The sequence below is a fragment of the Leptonychotes weddellii genome, chromosome 7, assembly GCF_054177405.1.
Source record: "Leptonychotes weddellii isolate Sample4059 chromosome 7, ASM5417740v2, whole genome shotgun sequence".
Lineage (NCBI taxonomy): Eukaryota > Metazoa > Chordata > Mammalia > Carnivora > Phocidae > Leptonychotes > Leptonychotes weddellii.
The window spans coordinates 31,839,606-31,865,714 of NC_138375.1; the positions used below are offsets into that span (position 1 = coordinate 31,839,606).

Below are 26,109 nucleotides of genomic sequence, written 5' to 3' on the forward strand. Positions count from 1 at the left end.
CGCCGTCTATCCTCCCGAATATCGCCTCGGATTCGCTTCTCCGCACGTCCTACCTTCCAGAAAGTGGTCGCTTTTCTGTTCAGAGAGTTGTTGCTATTCCTTTCTTCGATCTCCTGTTGGGTTTGTAGGTGTTCAGAATGGTTTGATCCCTATGCAGCTGAATTCCTGAGAGGAGACGAAACCCAGGTCTCCTACTCCTCCGCCATCTTGCTCCGCCTCCTTTCCCTGATATCTTTTATTTATTCAAAATTGTTTGGAAACATTTAATTCATGGGTGACAGCTCAAAACGTGGAGATCACATGCCTCCCCTCTTGCCCCAAATCTTGCAGGTATTTGCAGTTTCTGGACGTAACAGTGTTACATTATTTCTGTTTTTACTTTGAGGACCAAAAGATGTTTGAGAAGTGAATTTCCTGTTTGGACAGTGGGAATCCAGCTGGATTCTTTGGTCACAAAGTGCTGATTAAAACTCTGATCACTGCATTCTGGATATGTTTTTGTAAAGAAAATGGTATAGCTCTTTGAGAATTATTTTCTGTTAAACTTTAATTTATTTTTTGAACCTGATAATGTTGGTTTCTCAACTGTTCCCCCAAACAAAATAGCAAGTAACCCCTTCTCCACAACAGCAGTAACAAAACAAGGAAAATGAAATATTTTTTCTCAGTGCAAAAATAGTTTTTGAACATTTTTCTTCCCTATTTCCATCTTTTATTTGTATAATGGTGCTGAAAAGTAGATAGAATAAAAATGGCCTCTGAAGAGTGAGAACTATCCTTCTAAGGAAACGTAAGATAAAATTAAGGGTATGAGTAACCTTGACAATATACCACACAAATAAGATCTAGAAGATATTACAAGTTATAATAACCTGGTTTTGTTCAACCCTTAAATCATTATCATTAATGTGGTCACATCTTTGTTAATATTATTGCCTCCCCACTTCTCATGCCCCAGGATCATTTAGTGAAAAGAATTTAACTTGATTGTATCAGTTAGGATTTAGTTCCACAGCATTTAATAGTAACCTTAAAGTGACTTGGTCAAGCTAGAGAATTAGTTCTCTCTCAAGTGAGAGCAGTCTGTAGATAGTTGAGAATTGGCGTGACAACTCATCAGGGTCCAAAGTCTCCTCTTACCTTTCCATTCCACATTTTACATGTGGATTCTATTCCTGAGGTTGCCTGATGGTTTAAGGTGGCTGCTGAAAGTCCAACTGTCACATGAGCTTTCCAGCCAGCCAGCAGGAGGAAAGTGGGCAGGGCAAAAATAGACATGTTTCAGTTCTTTGTTGTCCTTTTAAGGGAGCCTCTGTAGAAGACCAGTGTAAAAACTTAGATCGCATTGCCCAGAACTCAGCCACAAAAACTATCCTTCATTGCAAGTGAGGCCAGGAATATTACCACTCTGGATATATCTCATTTCTGTTACTAATGAAAAAGTAAAGAATAGGTATTAGATAGGCAATTAGCTGTCACTGCCTGATGCATCTATTCTAAACTCCAGGAAGAGAAGAACGTGTAATTCCAAACACATGATGCGTGCTCTCCATGTATTTGTGCCCTTACAGATTGCAGCCACCATGCTATCACTACATCTTGGTTTACCCACCCCCACCATCTACCTCTCTGCAAAACTTTCTCTTCGTAATTCCTACCACTGGGTGGACAGTGCTTATCTGCTTCCATTGGAGGAAGATTATTCAGGAGCTCTTGGAAGAAAAGAAACAGAGTTTGAGAATCTAGAATCTTTCCAATGTGAAGTGCGACTTAACCAGATAATGGAAGTATATCAAGAATAAAAAATGGGTAATGAGTAGATCTGCTATGAGAACAGCCAAATAGATGATAAAGTAATAAGGAAAGGAAAGGAAAGAACTTCTGTGAATACCACTGAAGAATCCTGAAGATCAAAATGGAGAATTTTAAGGAAATGTAAATTGAGATAAAAGTAGATGGGAGACTTTCGTTTTGAATTTTAGTTACGATACACTTATTTTTATTTAAATCCATAGTACATGCATCTACCAAAATCATCAGCTTTGGGCAATACTTCATCAAAACCTATCGAGAGTCCTTATTATCTGTTGAATCTCAAGTCTATACCTAGTATTTAAGTTCTTTCACCAAATAGCTCCATTTCAACTATATCCTTATTGCTTCAGAATATACTCCTGGACTACAGCTAAGTTAAAGTCTTTGATCATGTGTTGTTACCTCCTGTATGCATTTTTTGTTTCTAAAATTCCTAAGTACACAAATGTTTCATAATGTTTTTGGAATAAGAGCGCTCATTTGACTCTCGTAAACATGCTCCTTCTAGCATTTCTTGCCATGCAGCAATGGCACTATTGAAGGCAAGACAAATCTGTATCTACTTTGACCCTGACCCAGTCAGAGGGAGTTGTGCAGAACGCAGGAAAGTTGCAGGGTCACAAGGCTTAGTGTAGACCCTCTTATCTAATTCAAGCCTCTTGTTATCTGTCATATCCTTTGCAAGATGCTAAAGCCACTCTCAAAACCCTCCCTAGATCTTCCCCCAAGCAGGAGTTAACTAGACTTTGTGCTTAATCCTCTTCTGATTACTATTAATCTATTTACATAAAAATGTTCTGAATATAATAACAAGAAATGGGATGTGTTACCTAGGTAGTTGGGAATAGTGCATGTGTAGGACAGTCTTAACCCGATTTTTTACTTGATAGATTCTTAATTGACTTCTTGGTTCATGACCCTCTCATTTTGTAAGAAAGTAGGTACTATATAGTCTCCTTGTTACCATATCTTTTTCCCCCCACATTGTCTGTGGGAGCTCTGTGGGTTTTTTCTGAATTCTTTGCCTTAACACATTCTGCATCTGATCAACTCTGATAATATCACTCTCCCCACCATACCCTGTGCATGACCTCTCAACTAGATTCCTTCCTTCCTTCCTCTTTCTCTTTTTCTTTCTCTCTCCCTTCCTCCCTTCTTCCCTTCCTTCTGTTTTCCTTTCTTTCTTTCTCTCTCCCTCCCTCCCTTTTTTCTTTCTCTTTCTCTTGTTCTCTCTCTCATTTTCTTTCCCTCCCTCCCTCCATCCTCCCCCCCTCTCTTCCTTCTCTTGTAGCTATATATGACTATGTGATTTAGGTTCTGGTCCTTGGAATATGATCAGGAATGAGGTCCTATTAAAAAAAAGCAATTGCTAGCACCTCTGTACCTCATTTTCCTTCCTGATGGGTGGAAAATAGAGATAACTAGACTTTTTTTTTTTTTAAGATTTCATTTATTTGAGAGAGAAAGAGAGAGAACATGTATGAGTTGGGGGAAGGGCAGAGGGAGAGAGGGACAGAGGCAGAGAATCTCAAGCAGACTCTGCACTGAGTGTGGAACCTGATGGGGGGCGCAATCTCATGACTCCAAGATCATGACCTGAGCCAAAACCAAGAATTGGGTGCTTAACCAACTGAGCCACCCAGGTGCCCTGAGATAACTAGACTCTTGAACCAAGAGTTGAAAGGTAGATTTTGAGGATGCAAGCCATCCTGCTAGCCCTGAACCATGTACTCTGAGTTATTAAATGGGAGAAGTAGATCTGACCTTCTTTAAGCAATCTGTTTTGTTTGGGGACTAGAAGGAAGAAAAGGGGAAGTGGATCTCCATCTTAGCAGCATTGCCTTCATTCTAACTAATACACTGGTTTAATTTAAGTTCTAGTTACATCTGATTTGGCAAGTTACTTAACCTCTGAATTTTTTCAACTATAAAATAGGAATAATACTTATCTTCAAGGGTAGTTATGAGAATCAAATGAAATAACATGTATAAAGTTAAAGAACTTTGGAAGAAAGATTTTAAACTCAGAGGCATAAGCATGACACAAACTGGGTTGTCTCTTTTATTGCAAAAGAGCTGGATCTTTGACTAAGGAGCCAGGAACACTTTAGTGTCCTTAGAATAAATAGATTTGGAAGCATAGAGAACTCACTATATCGTACCATAAATTTTAAAAAAAGTATGGTTAATATAAATTGCTTGAAAACAGATAGTATTGGGAAAGAATGTCTGGGTGGCCCACATCCCAGGATGAGAATCTCAAACATAAGTCTTGTATCTTGGCATTTTAGAGACCTGATTCTGTATTTGATTTAATGGATAAAGTTATCCTTTTCTAGGCTTCTTCATCTGTAAAGTGGGAGATCTCAAGAGATTTTTGGCCCAGTGAATACAAACTGATGATTATGAGGAGTTGCAAATATACAGTTATTATCTATAATAATTAAAAAATTAGAACATGTGTAGAACATATTAGAATATTTTCTGCTTTCAAGATACTCATAATCCCAGTGTATAAGGAAAATTTATAGGGCTAATCATCCTATTATTGGTTCAAAGACCTACCACCACCTCGTTGAATATTGGGAGATACATTTCATTTGGTGACCTTTTTACTTGTGTGTTCTCTTTTCCTTAATGTTCTTCATTCTCACGAAAGATTTTTTTTCCCTATTTGATTTTGTACAACTGTTTTTATTATGTCAAGATTCTGCTCATGAAACTAATTCTTGGTTTGCTATCATATAAAATTTTATTTTTTCCTTTGGTATTCAAGAACTTCTTTTTCCTGTCTCCACCCCAACTATACAGTCTTAGTTTTCTGTACTTCCCAGTACAAACCTCTTACTGAAATGGTTTTTAAAATGTTTTTGGAAATCTAGTGTTACCAAGAAGCACTAAGTGTTACCAAGAGATAATATTTGAGTCAATTACTATTACATACACACATACACCACATATTAAAATTTAGAAACCTCACAGAATCATATATCAAATCCTCTATAAAATTTTAACATCTTGGTAAATATTAATGTATATATTATACTGTGTATCCAGCAGAACTTGGAATAAAACTTGTATTGCTATCTCTGTGCATTTGTTTGAAGACCTTGTAGATGTGTGTCATTAGTTAGAAAACTTTAGGTTAGGGTCTTGTCTTTCAGACTTTTCTACTCTTATGGGTCAAATTGTGTCCCTCTCCTCCACAAATTCATATGCTGAAGTCTTAACCTCCAGTACCTCAGCATGTGACCTTGTTTGGAGATAAGGTCTTTACAGATATATCTAAGTTAAAATAAGGCCATAAGAGTGGGCACTAATCCAATATGACTGGTATCCTTATAGAAAAGGGAAATTTGGACACTGAGGTAGGCATAGGGAAGACAGCGTGAGGAGACATGGGGAGAAGAGGACCATCTATAAGCCAAGGAGAAATGCCTGGAACACATCCTTCTCTCACAACCCTCAGAAGGAACCAACTCTGCTGACACCTTGATTTTGCACTTTTTGCTTCCAGAATTGAGACCAATTTTTGGTGGTTAAGCCACCCAATCTGTGGTACTTAATTATTGCAGCCCCAGCAAACTAATATGTGGGTGATCACAAAGCACAGTTCTTGCTTTATGAAGAAATTACATATATTTAGTTGGCCAGTGAAAACCTGAGAGCCATTCTTGATTTCTCCCTTTCCCTTACTCCTTATATCCGAACTATCACCAAATATTTTTCCATTGTCAGCACTTCTCTCCATTACCATGCTATTAAGAAGTTTAAGCCACCACAATATTGGGAGAAATTGGAATATTGAAGGAAACTTCTAACTGGTCTACTTGCTCCCATTCTTCCTTGTCTGCAGTCCATTCTCCATTAACACTTATACTTAGAAAATGTAGATCATCTCCTGTCCCTTCCCTGCCTGGAACCCTTCTATGGCTCATGAAGTGAAATCCAGACTGCTTATCTGGTCTGCCAGGCCCCGCATGGTCTGTGTCCTGCATTCCTCTTAAAACACAATTTAATGCAGGATCTAGTTACAATGTAGCTGTAAAGTGCTGCCTTGTCTTTGCCCCCTGCTCAAAATAAAGCTGTTACTTTCTAGCCCTGTCCGTCATGGTGCTCAACAGCCAGGGATGCATGGTCTCAGACATGTTTACCAAGTAAAACACTGACTTGAGGGATGCCTGGGTGGCTCAGTCATTAAGCATCTGTCTTCGGCTCAGGTCATGGTCCCAGGGTCCTGGGATCGAGCCCCGCATTGGGCTCCCTGCTCGGCAGGAAGCCTGCTTCTCCCTCTCCCACTACCCCTGCTTGTGTTCCCTCTCTCGCTGTGTCTCTCTCTGTCAAATAAATAAAATCTTTAAAAAAAAATTAAAAGCAAAAAAACAAAAAAACACAATTTAAGGAATTTCTGCTTTAGGCCTAAGGAGGAAATGGTATCCACCAATGCCCTTGTTTTAAATGACTAGAAAACCAGGTAAAATACATGATAGAACTGTTTTAAGATGTTGGGCAATGGTAGTAAGGGACTGAAATCCCCAGGAGAAGGGAAACAAGCTGAGTACTGCGATCTTCTGGTTTTTCTGTCTGGAAGGACTTCACAGGAGTACGGGCTCAAACAGGGCATGGTACTCTCAGTGAGATAGATAGTTCAGAGTTTCAGGCTACAGAGGCAGTTAGAATTTGCAGGGTAGGGTACTGGGGGGTAAAGAAGGAGCTCCAGAATTCTGCATAGGTGAACCCACTGGTTCTTTGGCTGGATACTCAGCTGTGCGTGCATAGAGTGAGACCCCATGAGGCCAGGCAAAGTTCCAACTGTTGGGTAAAAACAACCACCAGGCAGTGGTGAAATGAATAATTTATGGAGCTCACACAAGGTTGGATGATGTTCAAGTTCAGACCAGTCTTCACTCTGACTAAAGAGTTCTTGTTAAAGTTGGCATGTAGTAGAGTTCACAGAAAACCACGCCTCTAAGGAGGAAACATAGTTTTAAATTGAAGTCTACCCTAGACTCTCCCTAACAAAGTTAAAATATGAGCCTTGAAAGCATCAAACAGATGTTCAAGTAAATTAGTAAGCTGCTGGGAAAAAAAACAAAACAAAACTCAACACTCTATTAAGGAACACAAAAAATCCAGATATTCAACAATGTAACATCCACAACATACAGTGACTACTAAAAATTTACAAGACCTGTACAAACAATTAGGGACTACTGATCAGGATGAAAATAATAAGATAGATTCAGAAATAATGAATCACTATACTGTTTACCTGGAATGAATGTAACACTGTATGTTAACTAGACTGGAATGAAAATGAAACCTCATTGATCAAGGGATAAATCACTAGGAAACTTCTAACTAGACTGATCTAGATAGAAAGGAGATGTAAATTAATATCAGGAATAAAATAAGAGTGGTAACTCAAGTCATCTGAGTAGCCCTATATTTTCAAGAAAAATTCACTTTATACTTAAAAACCTCATAAAGAAAACTTCAATCCCATGTTGGCTTCACTTTGAGTTCTATCAAGCGTTTAAGGGATAGTAACCACCTAAAAAAATTTTTCCCCCCAAAATAGCTTCCATGCTCTTATACTGATCACATCATAGAACTTTATATTCACTCAAGGAACCGTGCCATTTTTCCTGCCCCTAGCTCCAGAGCTATGGCTCAGATACTTGTACACAAGGGGAAAGGCAAACCATAAAACAAGGAGCTCCTGAGCTGCTCTCAAAGGAATTGATTTTATTTGCACCAGAGTATGGAAAACTTCAAGTCTAAGGCCATTCTCACAACAGAGGTTGTGGTGAGAAGCATTTAAGGAGACAGGTAGCTTTATCAGAGATGTAAACCAAACCATGGACCAGAGAGTTTACCAGGGAAAATCAGGAACATATACTGCTAGGAAGAGCTCTCTTTGAATCAGAACAAATCTCAAATACTGAATCCAAAAACCCTTCATGTAAATGAAGATAAAATTAATTGGATTGAGATTCAACTATATGCTGTCTACTACAGGAGACACACTTTAGATTCAAAGATACTAACAGACTGAAGGTAATAAGATGGAGAAAGATTTATCATGCAGTCTGCAACCATAAGAAAGCTGGAGTGGCTACATTAAGACAAAAAAGGAATGAGTGATAAAAATGTTCTAAAATTGTGGTGATGGCTGTGTAACTCAGTGAATATACTAAAACCATTGAATTATATACTTTGCAAATGGATAGTTTGTATTTTTACTAGTTGCAAATGACCCCTCTATGGGCATTGGGATTATGTTGAAACTATTGAGTCAGAACAAAATAAAAATTTAAGTATCAGCCTGAGGCTAAAAAGATAGTAACTGTCATTTATAATCTTTAAAATTTTATATTCATCAAAACAACCCTATTGTTTTCTCTTCATTTTTCAGATGAAGAAAGTAAGTGATTTGCCTGAGGTCAGTTGACAGTGGGGGATTTAAGACAAGCGCCTTAGAATCTGGTCTCTGTTTATTCATGGATTTAACAAGTTTGAGTTGAGCGCCTACCATATGTAAAGAAATCTACTTGGAATTGAGGAGTCAGTGGAAAATAAAAACAGAAGTGGGTTCTATCTTCTTGGGTCTTATAGCCCAGTGGGAATAAGGACATTATTCTAACCACAACTGTGGTGAGTGCTACAGAAAGTAGACAGGGGCTGCCAGGATAGAGTGAGGGAATTAGGCTTTCCTGGGGCAAGGGCAAATGAGTTGAGATCTGAACAAGATCAGGCACAGGTAGGGAGTGGGAAGAACATTTCATGGAGTCGCATGATAGCAGCTCTCTGGTTGGAGGGAGCACAGTGCACTTGAAAAGTAAAAAACCCATCTGGTTAGCCCGTTCTGCTACACAACTCAGATCACAGGATACTTATTAAAACCAAAGTTTTGGTTTCCCTGAATATGAATTCTCTGGCTAAGATAACATCTATTTTAAATTCTATTATTTCCCATGTCTCTCCACATGTTTGTTATTGTTTTGTGAGCATCACTTTTGGGTTTAAGGCTTTGGAAATAAGTAATAATTAAGAATGATTAACATAACATAATAAAATTTTAAAAAGAATGATATATCTTCCTTTAAGTCCTTTGGTTTAAGAGTCTGGAATAGTTTTTATGAAATTCTCGACAATATTCTGTTTTGTTATGGAGGTTATTATATAAAGAGCACCAGTAAAAATAGGATATTCAAATTGTGAGAAAATTCTAGATTTAGGCATTTTTATAGTGCAAAATGGAGCGGCCCAAATTTTCATTCAACCTTTGATGTTCTTACCAGCATCTTATTTTAATATACTTTTTCTTTATCGTTAGCCAGCAAATGCAGAACAGCTAAAACACAATGTTAAAGACTCAGCAGTGCATATCTGATTGAATAACCAATAAACAAAATACAGTGTTTCATTTTCCCTGAAACTGCTGCCCTTATTTCTCCAAAGACAGATCATGGAGGCAAAAAGTAGGTCTCATCCTGAGAATTCTATTGCTTAATTTCTTTTTCCTGAATTTCTCTGTTGCCCTGTAGATTCCTGTCATATTCTCTTCCAGAAGTTGCTCAAAAAGTTTGGGTGAGTCTGAAGAACAAATTGTCAAAGCCACCTACTCTATGTATTTTATAAACCCGGAACTGATTTGAAGAGAAGGAAAACATAAGAAGCTTATTAATGAATTATCTTATGCAGTCCATAAACAGAAGACACTAGACCTCTGTCTTTTGGCATCTCACATGTAGACTAAGATAGCAATGTCTACGACAGCACTGATCCATATTTTGTTGAGCTCATAACATGCTTTAGATTTTTAATTAGTTAATATTCAAAATTCAGGCATTACTAACAAGAGTTTTCATAAGAAAAATCAGACAATCTGGCAGCACTGGGTCTACAATAATCAGTTAGAATGGCAATTATACCTTTTAAACAAGGAGTGAACTCTCCACTTTGTTAACATCTCCATCTGGTTTGCTTTATTTATTTACATTAACTGCCAAGCACCTTAGGCATTTGATTTTTCAACACCTCTGTTGCTCTTCTGTTGTGCAAGAAAGTAGAACTGAATGTGTCAAGAACTCTGAAGAGTCTGAGATTTTTACTTTTCTTACAAACCAGCAAGTTAGACTTGCTACAGTTTTATGGATGCTGGCAGAGCACATGAGAATCTTGGGTCAGAGACAAAGGACTTTATTAATAGCAGTAGCCAGAGGATCAGCATTTTCTTATACCAGTTCCCTGAGCCCAAATTCCTACAGGGTGACATTGAATAAAATCTGACCTATGTACAGATTCTATTTTCATGAAATCCAGAGCAGGAAAACATTCTTATGGCTGAAAGAAATTTTACAATCTTGAATGGTTAGAATTTTGAGGGCAAAGTGAATACAGATTTTGTTTACAGATTAGTATTTTATTAGGTATGTATCAGGGAAACCTAAAATTTTTGTGAATATTTTCTATCAAATTTAGTTTATTTTTAAATTTTTAATTTGAGATAGATTTATAGGAGAGTTGCAGAAACAACAGTTTCTGAATATATTTTGCCTAGCTTCCCTTTGTGTTAACATCTTATAAAACCACAAGACTCATTAGAGCTGAGCTTAACCTTGGAACAATACTATTAACTAAAATACAGAACTCAGTTAACACATTTCACCAGTTTTTTTTTTTTTTTCATTTTTTCCTGGTCCAGGATCCAATCCAGCCTCCCACATGGCATTTAGATGTGTGTTTCCTTGGTTTCTTCCAATCTATGACAGTTTCTCAGTCTATTACGTGGCCTGACACTTTTGAAGAGAATAGGTCACTTGTATTATGCAACATCTCTTTGGGTTTCTCTGATGTTTTGTCAAGATTAGGTTCAGGTTGTTGGTTATTGGGAAGGATACCACAGCAGTGATACCCCCTCATTACTGCATCATAACAGGACGCACGTGATGTCAATGTGTATTGATAGTGATGTTGCCAGGATTTTCCACTGTAAAGTTACTCTTTTTTTCTTTGTAATCACTAAATATTTTGTGGGAGGTACTTTGGGATTTTGCAACTGCCCTTTTTCTACTTACAGTCTACTCATTAACTTAGGCATCCATCAATGGATCTTTCCTGTGGCAAAGGTTATGATGGTGTTCTATTGGTGCTTTCCTATTTCTCTTATTCCTCCATTTATTAACTGAAATTTTTTCTTAAAGGATAGTCCTTACTTTCTATTTATTTACATATTTATTTATTTCACTATTGTCTCATGTATATTCATTGGGGGAGTTATAATTCAGTACTATTGTTCTTTATTTTGTTGCTCAACTTGTTTTCAACTTTGGCCACTGGGAACTTTTAGAATAGCTTCTGTGCCCTTTTTGTATGTTCTCATTTTATTTATTTATTCTTTTTGAGCACTTTCTTTCTTTCTGGAATCATAAGATGTCTCAGGCTTACGTTTCCCTGCACCAGGCCTGTGTCCTTTGCAGGGAATTAAGCAGAGCCCAAATTTGCCTCTGTTGTCTCTGGAGTTTGCTTTTCAAAATAGAGCTCACAGGATAAAGTAGCTACATACATTGGCACTCTCCAACTCCTTGTTCTGATTTATAAGCAGGACCTGAGCACACTTCTCATTGCCATAAATCTCTATCTTCCTTTTTACTTTGCTCGCTCTCCCTTTTTATCCTCTTTAAGGAACTAGACAATTTCAAATCCTAGATTAGAGACTGCTCAGAAATGAGGAAAAACTGGTGGTGGTTCCTACATCTTGAGACTTTGTTCTGCATTAGGAAGGAGTTCTGAGAGAGGTGCTGGTCTAATATAGTCTGGGATTACAGTTTTTTATTTATTACAGTTCATTTGGGGTATCAGAACACTAGGCAATAAACAGTACAGAAATGCCACCACATTAGAGCAGAAAGTTGTCTTCGTTTGAACCTGAGAAAATCAGGAAAGGGCTGGAAGCTGAGTACTCTATCCAGTGAATTAGATCGTGGTGTACAGAGAAGAGAAAATGGCACTTCCATAGAGTTTGTGGATGAACATTGGTCTTCTCATATTTTGTCTTATTTAAAGATGAGTAAGAAAAAAGTATGAATTATATGAAAAAATCTTGGGAGAACAAGACCTCGGAGGGCAAAAGAGGCAATAAGAACAGGAACACACAAAAATGGTAACAGCTCTATGTGTGTGGCAAAAGCCAATTATTCCTGCCATCAGTCGGTGCTGAGAACACTACATGCTGAAAGCAGCGATGATGGTGGATAAGATAGATAGCTAGGCCTGCAGAGGTTAGTTCTCCCATCCCCTGCAGACCCTGAGTTAATGTGTCCCGACGGTTCCCTGCTGCCCCTCACATGATTGCTCTCTTGAGTTGTTTTTTCCTCTTAACCTCGTTGCTTCCACGTACTCTACATTCTGTGATAAGATAACAAAATGGAGAGTCCACTCGGACTCCGAGCTTCACCTCCGCGCCTGCACTTCTTGCTGGTGCCTGGCGGTGCAGCCCCTTCGGGCCTCTCTTTGTTCTAAATTACTGGACTCTGAGTAATCATTTTGTCTCTCGACAAGTGTGCTACGTGGCAAAAATGAATGACAGAATCTTTTCCAAGATTAAGTGCAACATCAAAAAGAACATTTCAGAATATTTTTTGGATAGAAAGCTACAAATCAAGAAGTTTAGTGAAAGAAAAAAAACTAATGTATGGAAAATGGAATGAAGAGAATAGGACAATCTAGAAAAAAAGGAAAATTACAATTGAAAAATCCAGAAATTGCTTATTTTATAAAAGTAATAAGTTTAATGAAAATGAGAGGAGACTTATCTAAGTACAAAGATCAGGAAAAAGAATGGGGACAAAATAAATATGGCTGAGATAGAAATAGTGAAGTGTTATGACAGTAGGAAAATTGAATTGAAATGGTTGATTTTAAACAAAAATACTAAATATCAAAACGAGAAAGAGAAAATTTAAATGTGACAATGAACATGTTTGAAGTAGAAAATATTGTCAAAAAGTTTCTCCAAAGAATGTTGATCTGGGTGGTTTGCATATGAATATTTCCAGTCCTTCAGAGAAATGACAATTTCCATCTACAGAAGAAGTTTCCAGTACATAAAAGATAGACTTTCCAATTCACTTTATAAAGGCAGCAGACTGCTAATGAAAGAATGTGATAAGCATAGATACCAAAGGCCTAACACACTTAAGAATATCAATGGAAAAATCCTAAGAAGATATTAGCAATCAAATTCACAGATATATTAATTATCTGCTTTATTTGAAGTATGTGGGAATGGTATTTAAATAATTCATCACATAAAGAAATGAGAGGGGAAAACCCTTATGATTCAATGAAAGATGCTAAAAATGTGTTATTTAGTAATATTCCTTAACTATTCCTAATTAAAACTTAGTAAATTGGAAATAGACTTTCACTGATACTCTAGATTTTCAACATTACTCATTCCACCCAGTAGTTACTCACAGATGAACTAATCTGTTAGTTACAAGTGATTAAATGTAAAGATTTAAACCATCTAGTACTGGAATATAATGTTAAATAGTTATAGATTTTAGAAGCATGATGTCAAAAGCAGAAACATAAAAAGTGTGAGTGATTTGACTATGTGACGGTTAAAAAAATTCTTTACCACCAAATATAAAGAAACAAAATACATATATGAACAATGTAAAAAATACTGCACTGGAAAGAATTCTTGCAATGATAACATATCCATTAATATAAAATGATTTCTTACCAGTTAATGAATGAAAGATGAATTCTTTAATAGCTGTGTAGAAAGAACATATGTATTTCACAAATGAGTACAGTTGTCCAATAAACATGAAAATATATTCAAATTACTAGAATTAATCTTCAAGTTAGAGCCATAATGGTAAAAAAGTTTTTATCAAGAGTATATCAGAAAACATTAAAAAGAATTCCAGTGCATGCATTAGTAAGAAAGTAAGAAAGTAATTTTCATAATTCAGATAAGAATGTTATTTGACCCAATTTTTTGAGTATATTTTGACAAGTATCAAAACCTCCACTCCTGAAATATCCACTCCTACTTTTTTTTCCCCAAGGAAACAATTGTACAAGTTTACAATATTGTATAAACAAGTGTATTTATTACAGCATTATTTACACAAACAAAATGTGTGTATGTATGTGAAACCACTTAAATATATACTATATGAAGATTAGTAAAATAAACTATGTAATATCTATAAAATGATATGCCAGGTAACTATTAAACTGTTTATTGATGGAAAGATGTACATAGCACATTAAATGAAAATATCAGTTTATATCACTATGTGTGTGCACTCTTTTGTAAATCTAAGTATCAGAATGTTAGCAGTAGTTTTTTCTGGTAGCATTATGAAGAGTTTTTCATTTATTTTGTTGTTTGTGTGCATTTAAAAATTTTTTTTTTTGCGCTATGGGTGTAACTGTAATAAAAGAATAACAACCTAAAAATATTGTTACTATCAAGACATATCAACAGTTGAATAAGCCTTCCAGGCATGAGAATAGTTTAGACTCTTCCTATTTTTTTTATTGTAAAGGGTATATTTACAACAGATCCTCATTATTTGCTGTAGTTATATATTCTATAAATTCTTTACAAACACTGAATTAGGGAATACCAAAATCATTGCTCCTAGGGGAAAGGCGGGGTTAGGTTCCTGGGAGCCTCTCGTTACAACACTTTCATCAGTCAGTACATATCCATGTTTTATGTATGTTTCTGCTTAAAAACACTTTATTTAACATATTGTTGATTCGTTAACATTGGACTCACTGCCGAAAGCACTGTAACTTATGTCTGAATGAAGCTTATCTGACACAATTTCTCTGTTAGGTGCAAAAGAGCCTTTTTGTGCTTATCCACAGTAGACAGCACTCCAGCACATGCTCAGAAAGCATTGTAAGCAGCAAAATCAACAAAAAGCACGAAAACACAAGAAAGTACCACTAAATAGCCTGAGAAATCTATCTGTGCACATTTTGAGGGCTGAAACAAAGGCAGAGTCTTGCCTGTTGACCTCAGCTGGGAACGTGCACAGAGGGTGCCTCGTTTTCCGCTGCTCTGTGTGTGTCCACAAATGACTCTGAAAGTGCCCATAATAATGATGTTGGGGTTAGAGGTACATTTTAGTGAGTTGGTAAATTTGCAAATAGTGGAATCCGTGAATAACGAGAATAAGCTATACTATGAAAACTCCATGATACGTTCTGTTGTTCAGGTACTTTGGGGGCGAGGGGGCTCATCAGCAAGCACATTATAAACTGGGGCAGATGTCCAGTCTTAGTTGTCCTAGGACTTCTAATGGGCTATGCTGTTCATGGTGTTCTTCTAGTGCTGCTCAGGTTCCTAAGATTCACTCTCTCTCGTTACTTACCGTGATTCTCTAGAGGATCTTAAAACTTTCTGAAAAGAAAATTCAGGTCTTTGTGATTAGAGCCTGGAAAAGACACTAAGCTTCTTTCTACACATGCATACAGTTGGAAGACAGAGTTTGAAGAATGCTTTTGAACCTCACTTAAATGCTGAAGTAGCACAGATTTTTCCTACCGCTGCTCACAGCCTTCAGAATGGGGAAAAGAACAACAGAACAGTCCTTAAAGAAATTTGCTTTGAATGAGTTCCTGCTTGAGTAAGGTTTTTAGACCTGTTTTTTGAATAAAGCAACATATATTTTAAAAAAGGCGCTGAAGTTAGCTATCCAAGAAAAGTTCCATATAGCACAAAGAGAACAAAACTACGATGTACTTAAAAACAACCTTCCTAAGGTGGCTCTCAGGTAGAGATTCCATACTGTGATATATGAGATCAGAATATTTTATTTGGTGAGAATTCACTCTTTTTACAGTTAATTATGAAAAGACCCCCAGATTCTCTTCTTTTTATTAAGAATTTCTGTTTTTAATAAGGACACTTAAATATAAATTAATTTGAGATACACCCTGCTTCAAGAATCAGCAGACTTCCTTGGTATGTTTTGATCTAATTTTGTGCCTCTCTCTCATTTCCACACCACAAGATTGAAATATGATCAAATATTTGTCTTAAGTTTTTCCACTCTCCAATTCTTTCTCATCCATTTGGAGTCATTTTTATTAGTGAGAAGTCAGGGTATATTCCAGAAAATGAAAGCTATTTTCACCACAAAAACAAGCAAACAAATGAACAGACAAACAACCCTCGCAGAAAATGATATATGTACTTATTTATTACTTTTAGGATGCCTCCAGGATGAACGTATGTGATTAACAGCAAAATATGACATCCAATTCTTTGCCCTTTATGAAATCACTTTTGGATTTGCTTTAAAAATGATCTTTATTCTTTAGTCATGAACCATGAATGCCTTAGGAAAGAGAAGGCCCTGATATTCTCTAGACTAAAAGGGCTCTGGGAGATGAGTGATAAATCCTGTAGGCTACCCAAGGACTGCCAATTATTATTGAAATGTACAAAATAATGCCCTTGAGGAATGAATAAATTAGTGTTTCTACAGAACTCAGTGTAGTTTTGTATTGGTTTCATATAGCTTTGGGAGATGGGCAAGCTACTTCTTTAATCTATAGAAGACATTAGTATCTGGTGAATAAGAACCACCATCTTTTTATAGTCATTTAGGACACTCAACTCTGTTAATATTTCTGGAAACTTAAACATGGCTAACCTAGATAAAGGAGTTTGTTTAATGGTACTGCAACTTTTTAAGCCCACAGGAATGCTTTTATTTAGAACATTGGTTGTTTGTTCCTTCTTGAGTGCTTGGTCTGATGAGTTGAAAAGGTTTTCCAAAGTCCTGGGAACAGATCTTAATATCAGCTTCCAAGTCTTTTCTCGAATCCCTTAACAGGGTTGCATACAAAGAATTAGGTATCCCTGGATCCCATTCATAGCCTTGCAGTTGGGAGGGGATCATATGAGATGCTGTCAACACTAGCATGACCAATATATCATTGTGGAATAGGCTTATGACCTTGGTAAGCTTTTCTTGGCAGCCCAGCATTCTAAAATATCTGCCAGATTTCAGGTCTGTTGACGGTGCCAAATGTTTTCATTAGGTCACCATACAACTCTGGGTGCTGTTCTTTGTATTAAGCTGCAGAAATCACATTTGGAATTACACACAGAAGGATAGAGATGGTAAGGACCTTAGAAATTATCTAGTCTGGCCCTCATCTTACTGATGAGGAAGAAGTCCAGGCATGGGTGAAGCTACTTGCCTAAGATCACAGAACTCATTAGTGGCAAAGTCAGGGCTTAATAACCAGTTCCTTTGGGATTCAACTCCCTCCTAGTCCTCCGTTGTGTAAAAGTCACTCAATTTTGCCAAGTAGATGGAAGCAAAAGAAATGGTGAGCAGGTGGAAATAGGCCAAGTAAAGAGGCATATCTCTTCTTTATTATTCTCACTCAGAACATAGCTTTAAAAGCATTTTTTATTGTTTGTAAGCATTTTCTACAAGCCTTGGTTCACTTAAAGTCCATTGTTCAGCTCTCTTTTTTCTGATTAAATTTTTTGCTGAGGGACAATTTTCATACAGTAAAATGCACAGATCTTAAGGAGATAGTCTGAAATTTTTACAAACATATACACTCATGCATCCACCAAGCAAATCAAGATATGGAGCCCCTACATTACCACAGAAAATTCCCCTGTGCCTCCTTGCGGTCAGTCCATATCCCTTACTCCTACCAGAGGCAACCACTATGCTGATTTCTATTATCCTAGATTGTTTTTGCTTGTTTCTGAATTTCACATAAATGAAATCATACAGCATGTACTCTTCTGTGGCTGGATCTATGTGGCAAAATGCTTTGAGATTCTTCAGGTTATAGCTGTATTAGTAGTTTGTTCCTTTTTTATTTCTGTATAATTTTTTGTATGAATTATACCACTGTTTATCTGTTCTTCTGGTACACATCCATGTTTTCGGTTTGGAGTTACTATGAATAAAGCTGCTATGGACGTTTTTGTACAAGGCTTTTTTTGACATAGCCATTTATTGATCTTGGAAAAACCTAAGAGTAGAATTTGTTGAGTCATACAGTAGGTGATGTTTCACTTTCTTAGATACTGCTACAGTTTTCAAAAGTGGTTGTACTCTTTTACATGTTCACTAATGATATATGAATATTTCAGTTGCTCCGCATTTTTGCCCAGACTTGGTATTGTACATCTTCATTTTGAGCATTCTGGTTGGTATGTAATGAGATCTCACTGTGGTTTTGATTTGCATTTCCCTCCTGACTAATGATGTTGAGCACCTTTTCACAAGCTTATTGGCCATTCATTCACTCATGTTTTTGTGTGAATGTGTGTTCAAGCTTTTGCCCATTTAAAAAAATTGGGTTTATCATTTTGTTATTAATTGATGAGTTCTTTGATAAATCTATTAAAAATATTTTCCTCGGTATCTAGCTTGCCATTTCATTTTATTAATAATTTTTTGTGAGTAGTTTTAAAATTTGATAAAATTCAGTGTATCTTTTTTTTTTTTTTTTACTTTATGGTTAGTGTTATTTATGTCCTGTCCCACATATTTTTCTCTACTCCAAGGTCATGAAGATATTTATGTTTTATTTTATAAACTTTATAATTTTAGCTTTTTAAAAAATTCTTGACTATCTGAATAGAATTAGATATTGCCACTTTCTTCTGGATCCATGACCAGTGGAGAGAACAAAATGAAAAATTTCAGGTATAACCTCATGAAAATATAATACATTGTAATATATTTGTTCTCTAATACCCTGTATATGCACTTAGGCAGAGAAGCCTCTTTTTCTTATATTTCTTTCAAAAACAAAGTAACCAGGGAGAAAGACCTATGATTCTCACAGCTACAGCTTTCTGCTCTCCATAGCATGTACTGAAAGGCAGTCCTTGTTCATGCGCTTTACTTAGAGCTCTGTAGTTTGGTACTAGAGCTCAAGTGGGATTTCCTGACTGTTCATTTCAAATTTATATTTGAATATGTTTTTCTGGCTCATTTGTAACATCTAACTGCTTGTAATTGTTCTTTTTTTTTTTTAAATTTTATTATGTTATGTAATTGTTCTTGATAGCCAGATGTAGTATTTCTCATTTTGTGTTTACAGTTGTGATTTTAACCTATGATCATTTGGGCAAATTTCCCTGATGTATATCTGGGAGGGCACAGCAGTAAGAATAGCCTTGTAGTATTGTCCAGTTTGCCCTTTCTCCTCATCTGCACTCTGATGTTGTCTAACACCTTTCTATTGACTCCATAAAGTGTAAGCTGAATTGGATTGTTTTCTGTGCTTATAGTTGAGCAACCAAATCTGTTTCCTTTAGATTGTTCTCAAGTCTATGTATGAAACCACTATGCCCAGAAAAAATTCCTTTCTGGGACCTGCCCTCTAACCACAGTAGGTATCCCATGCTGGGTTCTTGCAAACAAACCAATTACTCTTCTCTTTTCACATTCCAGAGCCTCTCAACAGGATGATCTCATTGTGGTATCCAGAATAAATTTTTTTCAATTGACATATGCTTTTAGGCATGCCTTAGCTTTCAGTGAGATCTTTTTAAAAAGACATAGGTGGCTCCAGTCAACCTTTCTTTTTAACTTCTAGTTGGCTCACTGTATACTGAATGTCATTTTTGCTTCCATGCACTGTATATTCAAATGCCCATAGATGAGTAGGTATCCTGGGACCTCTCTGTTTGCAAGTAATACATTTTTTCCTGCATGCATGATTTTTTAAAAATAACAATTTTAAGTGATGAAAATAATAAGTGCGCATTATATACAATTTGGAGTGTAAAAAAGAGAAAAACATAATCTCACCTACCATCTGGAGACACCCATTGTGACTGCAATTCCTTTAAACCTTTATAGGTATTTATATTTACCTGAGGAGATTGAGAATTGGGTAAAACGGGGAATAATTCCAGAATGAGGAAATAGGATAAGATTGACGGGAGACAGAAGAAGTGGGGGTTTGGACAACAAATAAGGGACTCCAGCCTTTGCGTGATGGGGTTTAGGAAACTGAGCCACTGGAGGGGTTTGACTGGACACTGATGAGATTGTCATAGAACGGACTGGAGGTATGCAAAGATTAGAGTCAATAGGCCAAGAAATAGAAGGATTGCAGTTTCCTGGCACAAAGGTAATAAGGATTGCTGAAGTGGGAGACTGATGGAGGAGGGGAGATACAAGAGTTATTTAAAAGATTACTGACACCTGGGTGGCTCAGTCAGTTAAGCGTCTGCCTTCGGCTCAGGTCATGATCCCAGGGGCCTGGGATCAAGTCCCACATCGGGCTCCTTGCTCAGCGGGGAGCCTGCTTCTCCCTCTGCTTGTGCTCTCTCTCTGACAAATAAATAAAAGATTACTGATGTGTAGGGGGAAGGAAATGATATCAAGAATTTTAACATGGTGGTTTATGCAGCAGAAAAAGGAAGTTGAAGAATAATGTTTAGGGAGAGAACATGTCGTTTAGAAATGTGCTGGGGGCATTGTTTGGGCTTTGCAGATGTGGCTGAAATCCGAGCTTCGTCACTTACCAGCTGCATGACATTGAGCGCATTGTACAACCTCACCAAGTCTTTCTGAACTCACTTTCCTCATAAGTCAAAGTGAGGGTATGGTCCCTGTCCCAAAGAATTGTCCTGAGAATTCTGATTCAGAATACGTAAAAGTACTAACTACTTTCTGGTTGGAGGTGCAGTGGAATATTACATAGTCCAGCAGGCGGTTTTCTCTTTATTACTGGCATTTTACAAGAGGTCAGGATGGGGTTATAAGCAGTTCAGTGAGTTGTTATTGTCCCATGAGTTGCCAGATGGAAGGTTGAGCAAAATGGGTGAAGAGACAGTCTTCCAGTTATGGAATGAGTGAAGTCATGGGAATAAAAAGCAGAGAGAGCATAAGGAATACAGTCAATGATACTGTAACAGTGATGTAACGGGACAGAGGGGAGCTACACTTGTGAATGTAGCATAAGGTATAAACTTGTCAAATCACTAAGTTGTGCACCTGAAACTAATGTACATTGTGTGTCAACTGTACTCAAATAAAAATAAGTATGTATCAATAAATTTACATCAAAAAATTATTTAACCCTGAAGGTCTCTCAACTTTAGCTACTGTAGATAAAGTCAACATCTTTGTATACGTAGCATTTTGTCTGTTAATTTGACTCCTCACTTACCCCCAATACTTATTAGAAGATTAAAAAAACACCCCAAAATGGCAAATATCTGGTCAGATTTATGGGGTTTCATTTCCTGAAAAACTAACATCTGATTTCTTTACACATTCCAGAATTGTGCGTAGGCTCTGGCTATACTAAGTGAGAAGCTGAAATCCTAAAATGTTCATCTTCCAACTTTTTCCAGTCTGTGGTCTGTCTTGGGATCAGCAATAATTGCCTGGACAGCTATAATGGCTTCATTAATTTTTGTTTGTGTTCTGTGTTCTTCATGCAATGATAGAAGAAATGCATCTCCTGGATCAAAATCTAAATGTACTTTTCTAAACTGATCAACTGCATCTGATATAAACACTCCGAATGTAAAAAGCAAATTGCATTAGGGATTTCCGCATAATCATCAGGGCAACAAAACTGATGTTTAGCCAAAACCACTATACCAGCTTCAAAATCAGGAATATTTACATTTAAATTTGTTTTTTAAGCTGCATTGTCAACATTTTTTGTATTCTCATGTGCCAAAAATTTGTATTTTTCAGTACTGTGTCCATATTCACAATTTACAGCTAATCCAGAGAGCCAGTCAGTTGTGTTTTTGATTTGTAGTCTCAAAGGAAAAGCTAACGTCTTGGAGATGCTTTTCAAAGAACTCATCCAGTCACTGTTATATATGCATCTCACAGTACCTCTCTTTTCAATCTTGTAGCCGATATTCTGATCTTTGAGACAAACAATAAAATTTCTAGTTTCTGTTTTATCTTTGCAGTTGAATCAATCAGGGTTCTGACATACATAAAATGCTTCATGAAGTTTTGTGGCATCTTTATGCTGACTCATGCCAATCTCCTCTATATTGTTCCGCTTTAATAAATGTGCTGCCAGAGACCATTGACTTGATTTTTAAAACACTTTGACGGCATGAGCCAAATCTACTTATTCTAATTTTCTGCATCATGTGGTTCTCTGTGTGGAGTGGGTCCTTGGTTGATAATAGTAATAATAATAATATCACATTTATTAAGAAATTAGTACTTTGTAAAGCATTCTGTGAAGTACTTTATTAATATCCTCGTAAGAACCTTATGATGTTAGTACTATTCTATAATGCATTTTTACTTTATTCACATTGTATAATCATTGTATGTTAGTACTATTCTTATCTCTGTTATTTCTGAGAAAACAGATTTTAGAGGAGTTAATGTGCTTGTTCAAGTCACCTATATCTGTAAGGGGCAGATATCAGATGGGAACAAGGGTGTCTGGTTCTGAATCCCTTGAGTAACCATCTTACTATATGGCTTATCATTATATTGCTTACTATAAGTATACTGTATTAACAGAATATACATCATAAGTGTACTATGCATGTATAATATAAATATCAAAAATAAATTATACATGCCATATATATGCATCATAGACTGTATTGACAGAAAATTAAATTGTCCGCCAACAGTCTGCAAAAGCTTAAAACTTCCAAGAGAGCTCTGTTGCCTCTAGCAAACCTTTTCATGCCCAAAGATAATCAATAACATAACTTTGAAGACTTTTAGGATATTCAGTGTTAATTTCATAGAATCCATATTAATTGCTTTATGTTTGAACATTGTTTTAATTAAACACATGTATACATATATGTACACTTACAACATCCTTTGACTTTGGTTTAGTAAAAGTGAGTACATTCTAATTTCAAATTACATACTGTCTAGACTTATTAAAATGTACAACAGTTACCAAAATGTGATATTAGTAAAAAATAAGTATTTAGTGTTATTTTATCAATACACTTACTTTATCAGTTGTTAACTTTCAGAACTTGTAATAAAACTGTTCAAAATCTGTCTTTTAGAAAACTCCTAACTGGCTTATTATATACTCCTTAAACTTAGAGCTTTTATCTAGATTTGTTTATATTATCATTGTTCATAGCCTTAGAAATACTAACTAGGATGTAATTGCTTTTCACATGGCCTCCTCATTAAATTGTTCTCACCACAGATTACAGTAATTTAGGATCTGCCAGAGGGTTATTGAATGAACCCCTCCTGTTGGAGTATTTATGACCCACCAGGTTAATGGTCCCATTTCTGAGACACCAAAGAAAACTATAGAAATTTTTCTTATTATAAGTCTGTGATAGTTTGCAGACATGCTTTGCAATATTTCTTTCCTGAGTTAAAAGACATTTTATTTAGTTATTTTTAAATATCAGCTTTAAGATTAACAATTAGATCTCAAAATTATTCTAGAAATATACTTTTTTTTTTTTAAGATTTTATTTATTTATTTGAGACAGAGAGAATGAGAGAGAGAGCACATGAGGGGGGGCGGTCAGAGGGAGAAGCAGACTCCCTGCAGAGCAGGGAGCCCGATGCGGGACTCGATCCCGGGACTCCAGGATCATGACCTGAGCCGAAGGCAGTTGCTTAACCAACTGAGCCACCCAGGCGCCCTCTAGAAATATACTTAAAACATATTTGTATGTGTATATTAGGATTTGACTATACTAACTTTTAAAGTCAGCAAACACTGCCCTAATAGATTAACCCATTTTAGATCAATTTAGTTAAAAATGATGTATTTACATTGGCAATATTCTCTAAAAATATCTCACTGCGTTAAGTCCTATGTCCATATAGATTTCACCATCTTTTTATGTAAAGTATTTAATATTCTCCAAACTCAGAAAGCTCCAAGCCTATTAATGTTTTTCAATGCAATTATTGGATCTTTGATTTGTTACATCATTGAAATCAATCATATCAAGGGTTTCTTCTTTCTCTAGTCATCTTAGATTTGTATAAGTAGGTGCCAGCAGACTTCTATTACAAACTGCTAATCTTTTCATGAACAACTCTTAGTTTTGTGGGGAGTATATAATGGTAGTCTGAAATTTTTAAAGTAAGTGTATGTTAGCTACTTCCCCACCAATCTCCCCCAAGGTTTGATGAAAGCAGGTTTCAGACAAAGATGTGCAACAGATACAGACAATTACCGAGCTAAAAATTATTAGTAAGCAAGCAAAAAATAGCTTATACAACGCATTCCATAAACCTGAAGTTCCAGATTTATATTCTTTTTAGAATTCTACCTACTACCTTGCATGAAAGGTCACTTGAGGGAAACACATTTTAGAGGAGGAACTCTGCTCTTCTGAGTGTAAGCATTAGGCCAACAAAAATCCTCTTAAATTAATAGCCGGATGATCTAGGGATTCAACCTCAAGTGCCATCCCCAAGGTGAAAGGGGACAGACATTGCAAGGTTTTTATATCCTGTTCATGAAAGTATAGGAGGAGACCGGCTGTAAAATAGTTTTACCCAATTCACTCTTCTTGAATGGCTTTTGATTTAACTAGGGAAAGCTAATATGTAATTTATTCACCTAACAAGGAAGCCATTAATTTAGTAAAAACACAGTTTTGACATGTGGTATGCAAATTGACAAAGCTGCGTTATCAAGCCAGGTAAGAAAAGGAAAAGCATGTGTAGAAGGACTTTGGACTTTTTAATATGATAAAAATGATTTGGATTTTGGATTCTTGAATAGGACAAATGACTACCCCTAGAGTTAAAGTTCAATTAGCATATAGTATTTATACACACACACACACAGTGTATATAGTGTGTATATATTTATATATATAAACACACACATAAAATCACACTGGCTAGGGTGAGATATTTACATGTAATTTATAGACAGCACAAAAGTTTGCATTAGGAGGAAGCAAAGAAAATTATTGGAGTTCAAAATCTCTCTTTTAGAAAACTCCAACTTTTATCTAGGTGTTCAAAATTTCTTTCTCTAAATTCTGCATGAGACTTTAAATTTGATTAACAAAGTTTCACGTGTTGTAAAAAAATATAATCTTTGTTCCAATGTGAACTATGGTTAGTGCTTCATTTCTATAGGAAGCTCTCTACCTTTCAACTTCCCACTCTTACCATACAAGGCACTTTTGCCCTCACTGCCAGAACCCATTTGTGGTTCTCAGTGGTTGGTGTCACTGTTTGGGCTCTCCAGGACAACTCTGACATTGGAGTTAGGAGTGCAAAGTTTTATTGGAGACTAATACCTGTGAGAGGAAGAATGGAAGGAGGCGGATGGAGGAGTTATCAGATTGCGGTCCAAGCTGACAGCCCAATGAGTCTAGAGCAAAGATGGTCCATTAGAGGAGTCTGCTATGTGTAGAAATAGTGAGGCCCTGTATCATGACTTGTTCATTGGCTGGGGGCCACCCCAAGAAGAGTATGCTGTCATTTACTATTGCTTTGCTCAATCATCGACTAAGAACTGCTCTGAAATTTGTATAATCAAGGTTAGTGATTGAGGTGGATGTTAGAGAAGCTAAAAGCTAGAGGCTGTCAGCTAACCACACTCTTCATTGCTGGGCAGTGAGTCCTTTCTTGAAGAAGCTTCCAAGTGCTACATCTCTGTCCCCAGTGCATACTTTGCACTGCATTGATCCACTTCTCCATATACATTTGGGAAGCAGCTTTTCCAGGGCTCTGGTGGGCCTGCTTCCTGAGGGTGAACTTAGAAGGAGAGGTTAGTGCTATGTTGCATGGTATAGTGAGGCCTTGTGGGCAGGAAAGGCAATTCTGTATTCCAGTGAGCATGAACCGCTGACTCTTTTAGAACAGAAGGGACCAAATGTAATTAATTTGTTACCAAGTGATAGGACTCTTCTAGGAATAGTACCATACCAGGGGTTCACACTGGTTTCTGTTGCTAGGAAGTTGGACGTTCTGAAGTGGCAGTAGCTAGATCAACCTTGATAAGAGGGAGTCATTGTCATTAGGCACATCCACAGCCTTTATCTTTGCCACTGAACAGCTGGTTCATGTGTTCATTGCGTCAGTACTGGGTGGTTGCAGATAAAGGCCGGCTAATGTTGAATGGTCGACATTTTATCTACCTGAGTATTTAATGCCTTTCTGTGGTGAATAGTTTCTGGTTGGCATTAATGGGTAATACAAAGATCTTTCCCCTCTGTGCCATTTTCCCTGTGCTTATCCATATGCCTCTGCTTCAGACTGTCTTCTCATTTTCCCATCTTTTTCCTTCCAGGCTGCC

At 36.7% G+C, this 26,109-nt stretch overlaps 1 long non-coding RNA gene and 1 other non-coding gene across 2 annotated transcripts in view; both read left to right on the forward strand.

Moving 5' to 3' along the window:
• The window catches only part of LOC145722574 (uncharacterized), a 365,423-nt gene that overhangs the window by 263,455 nt on the left and 75,859 nt on the right, over positions 1-26,109 (forward strand). The window lies entirely within an intron of this gene.
• Positions 5,834-5,963, forward strand: LOC115939676 (small nucleolar RNA SNORA63). Its single transcript, XR_004074450.1, has one exon. It is a non-coding gene; the product is annotated as a small nucleolar RNA SNORA63 (small nucleolar RNA).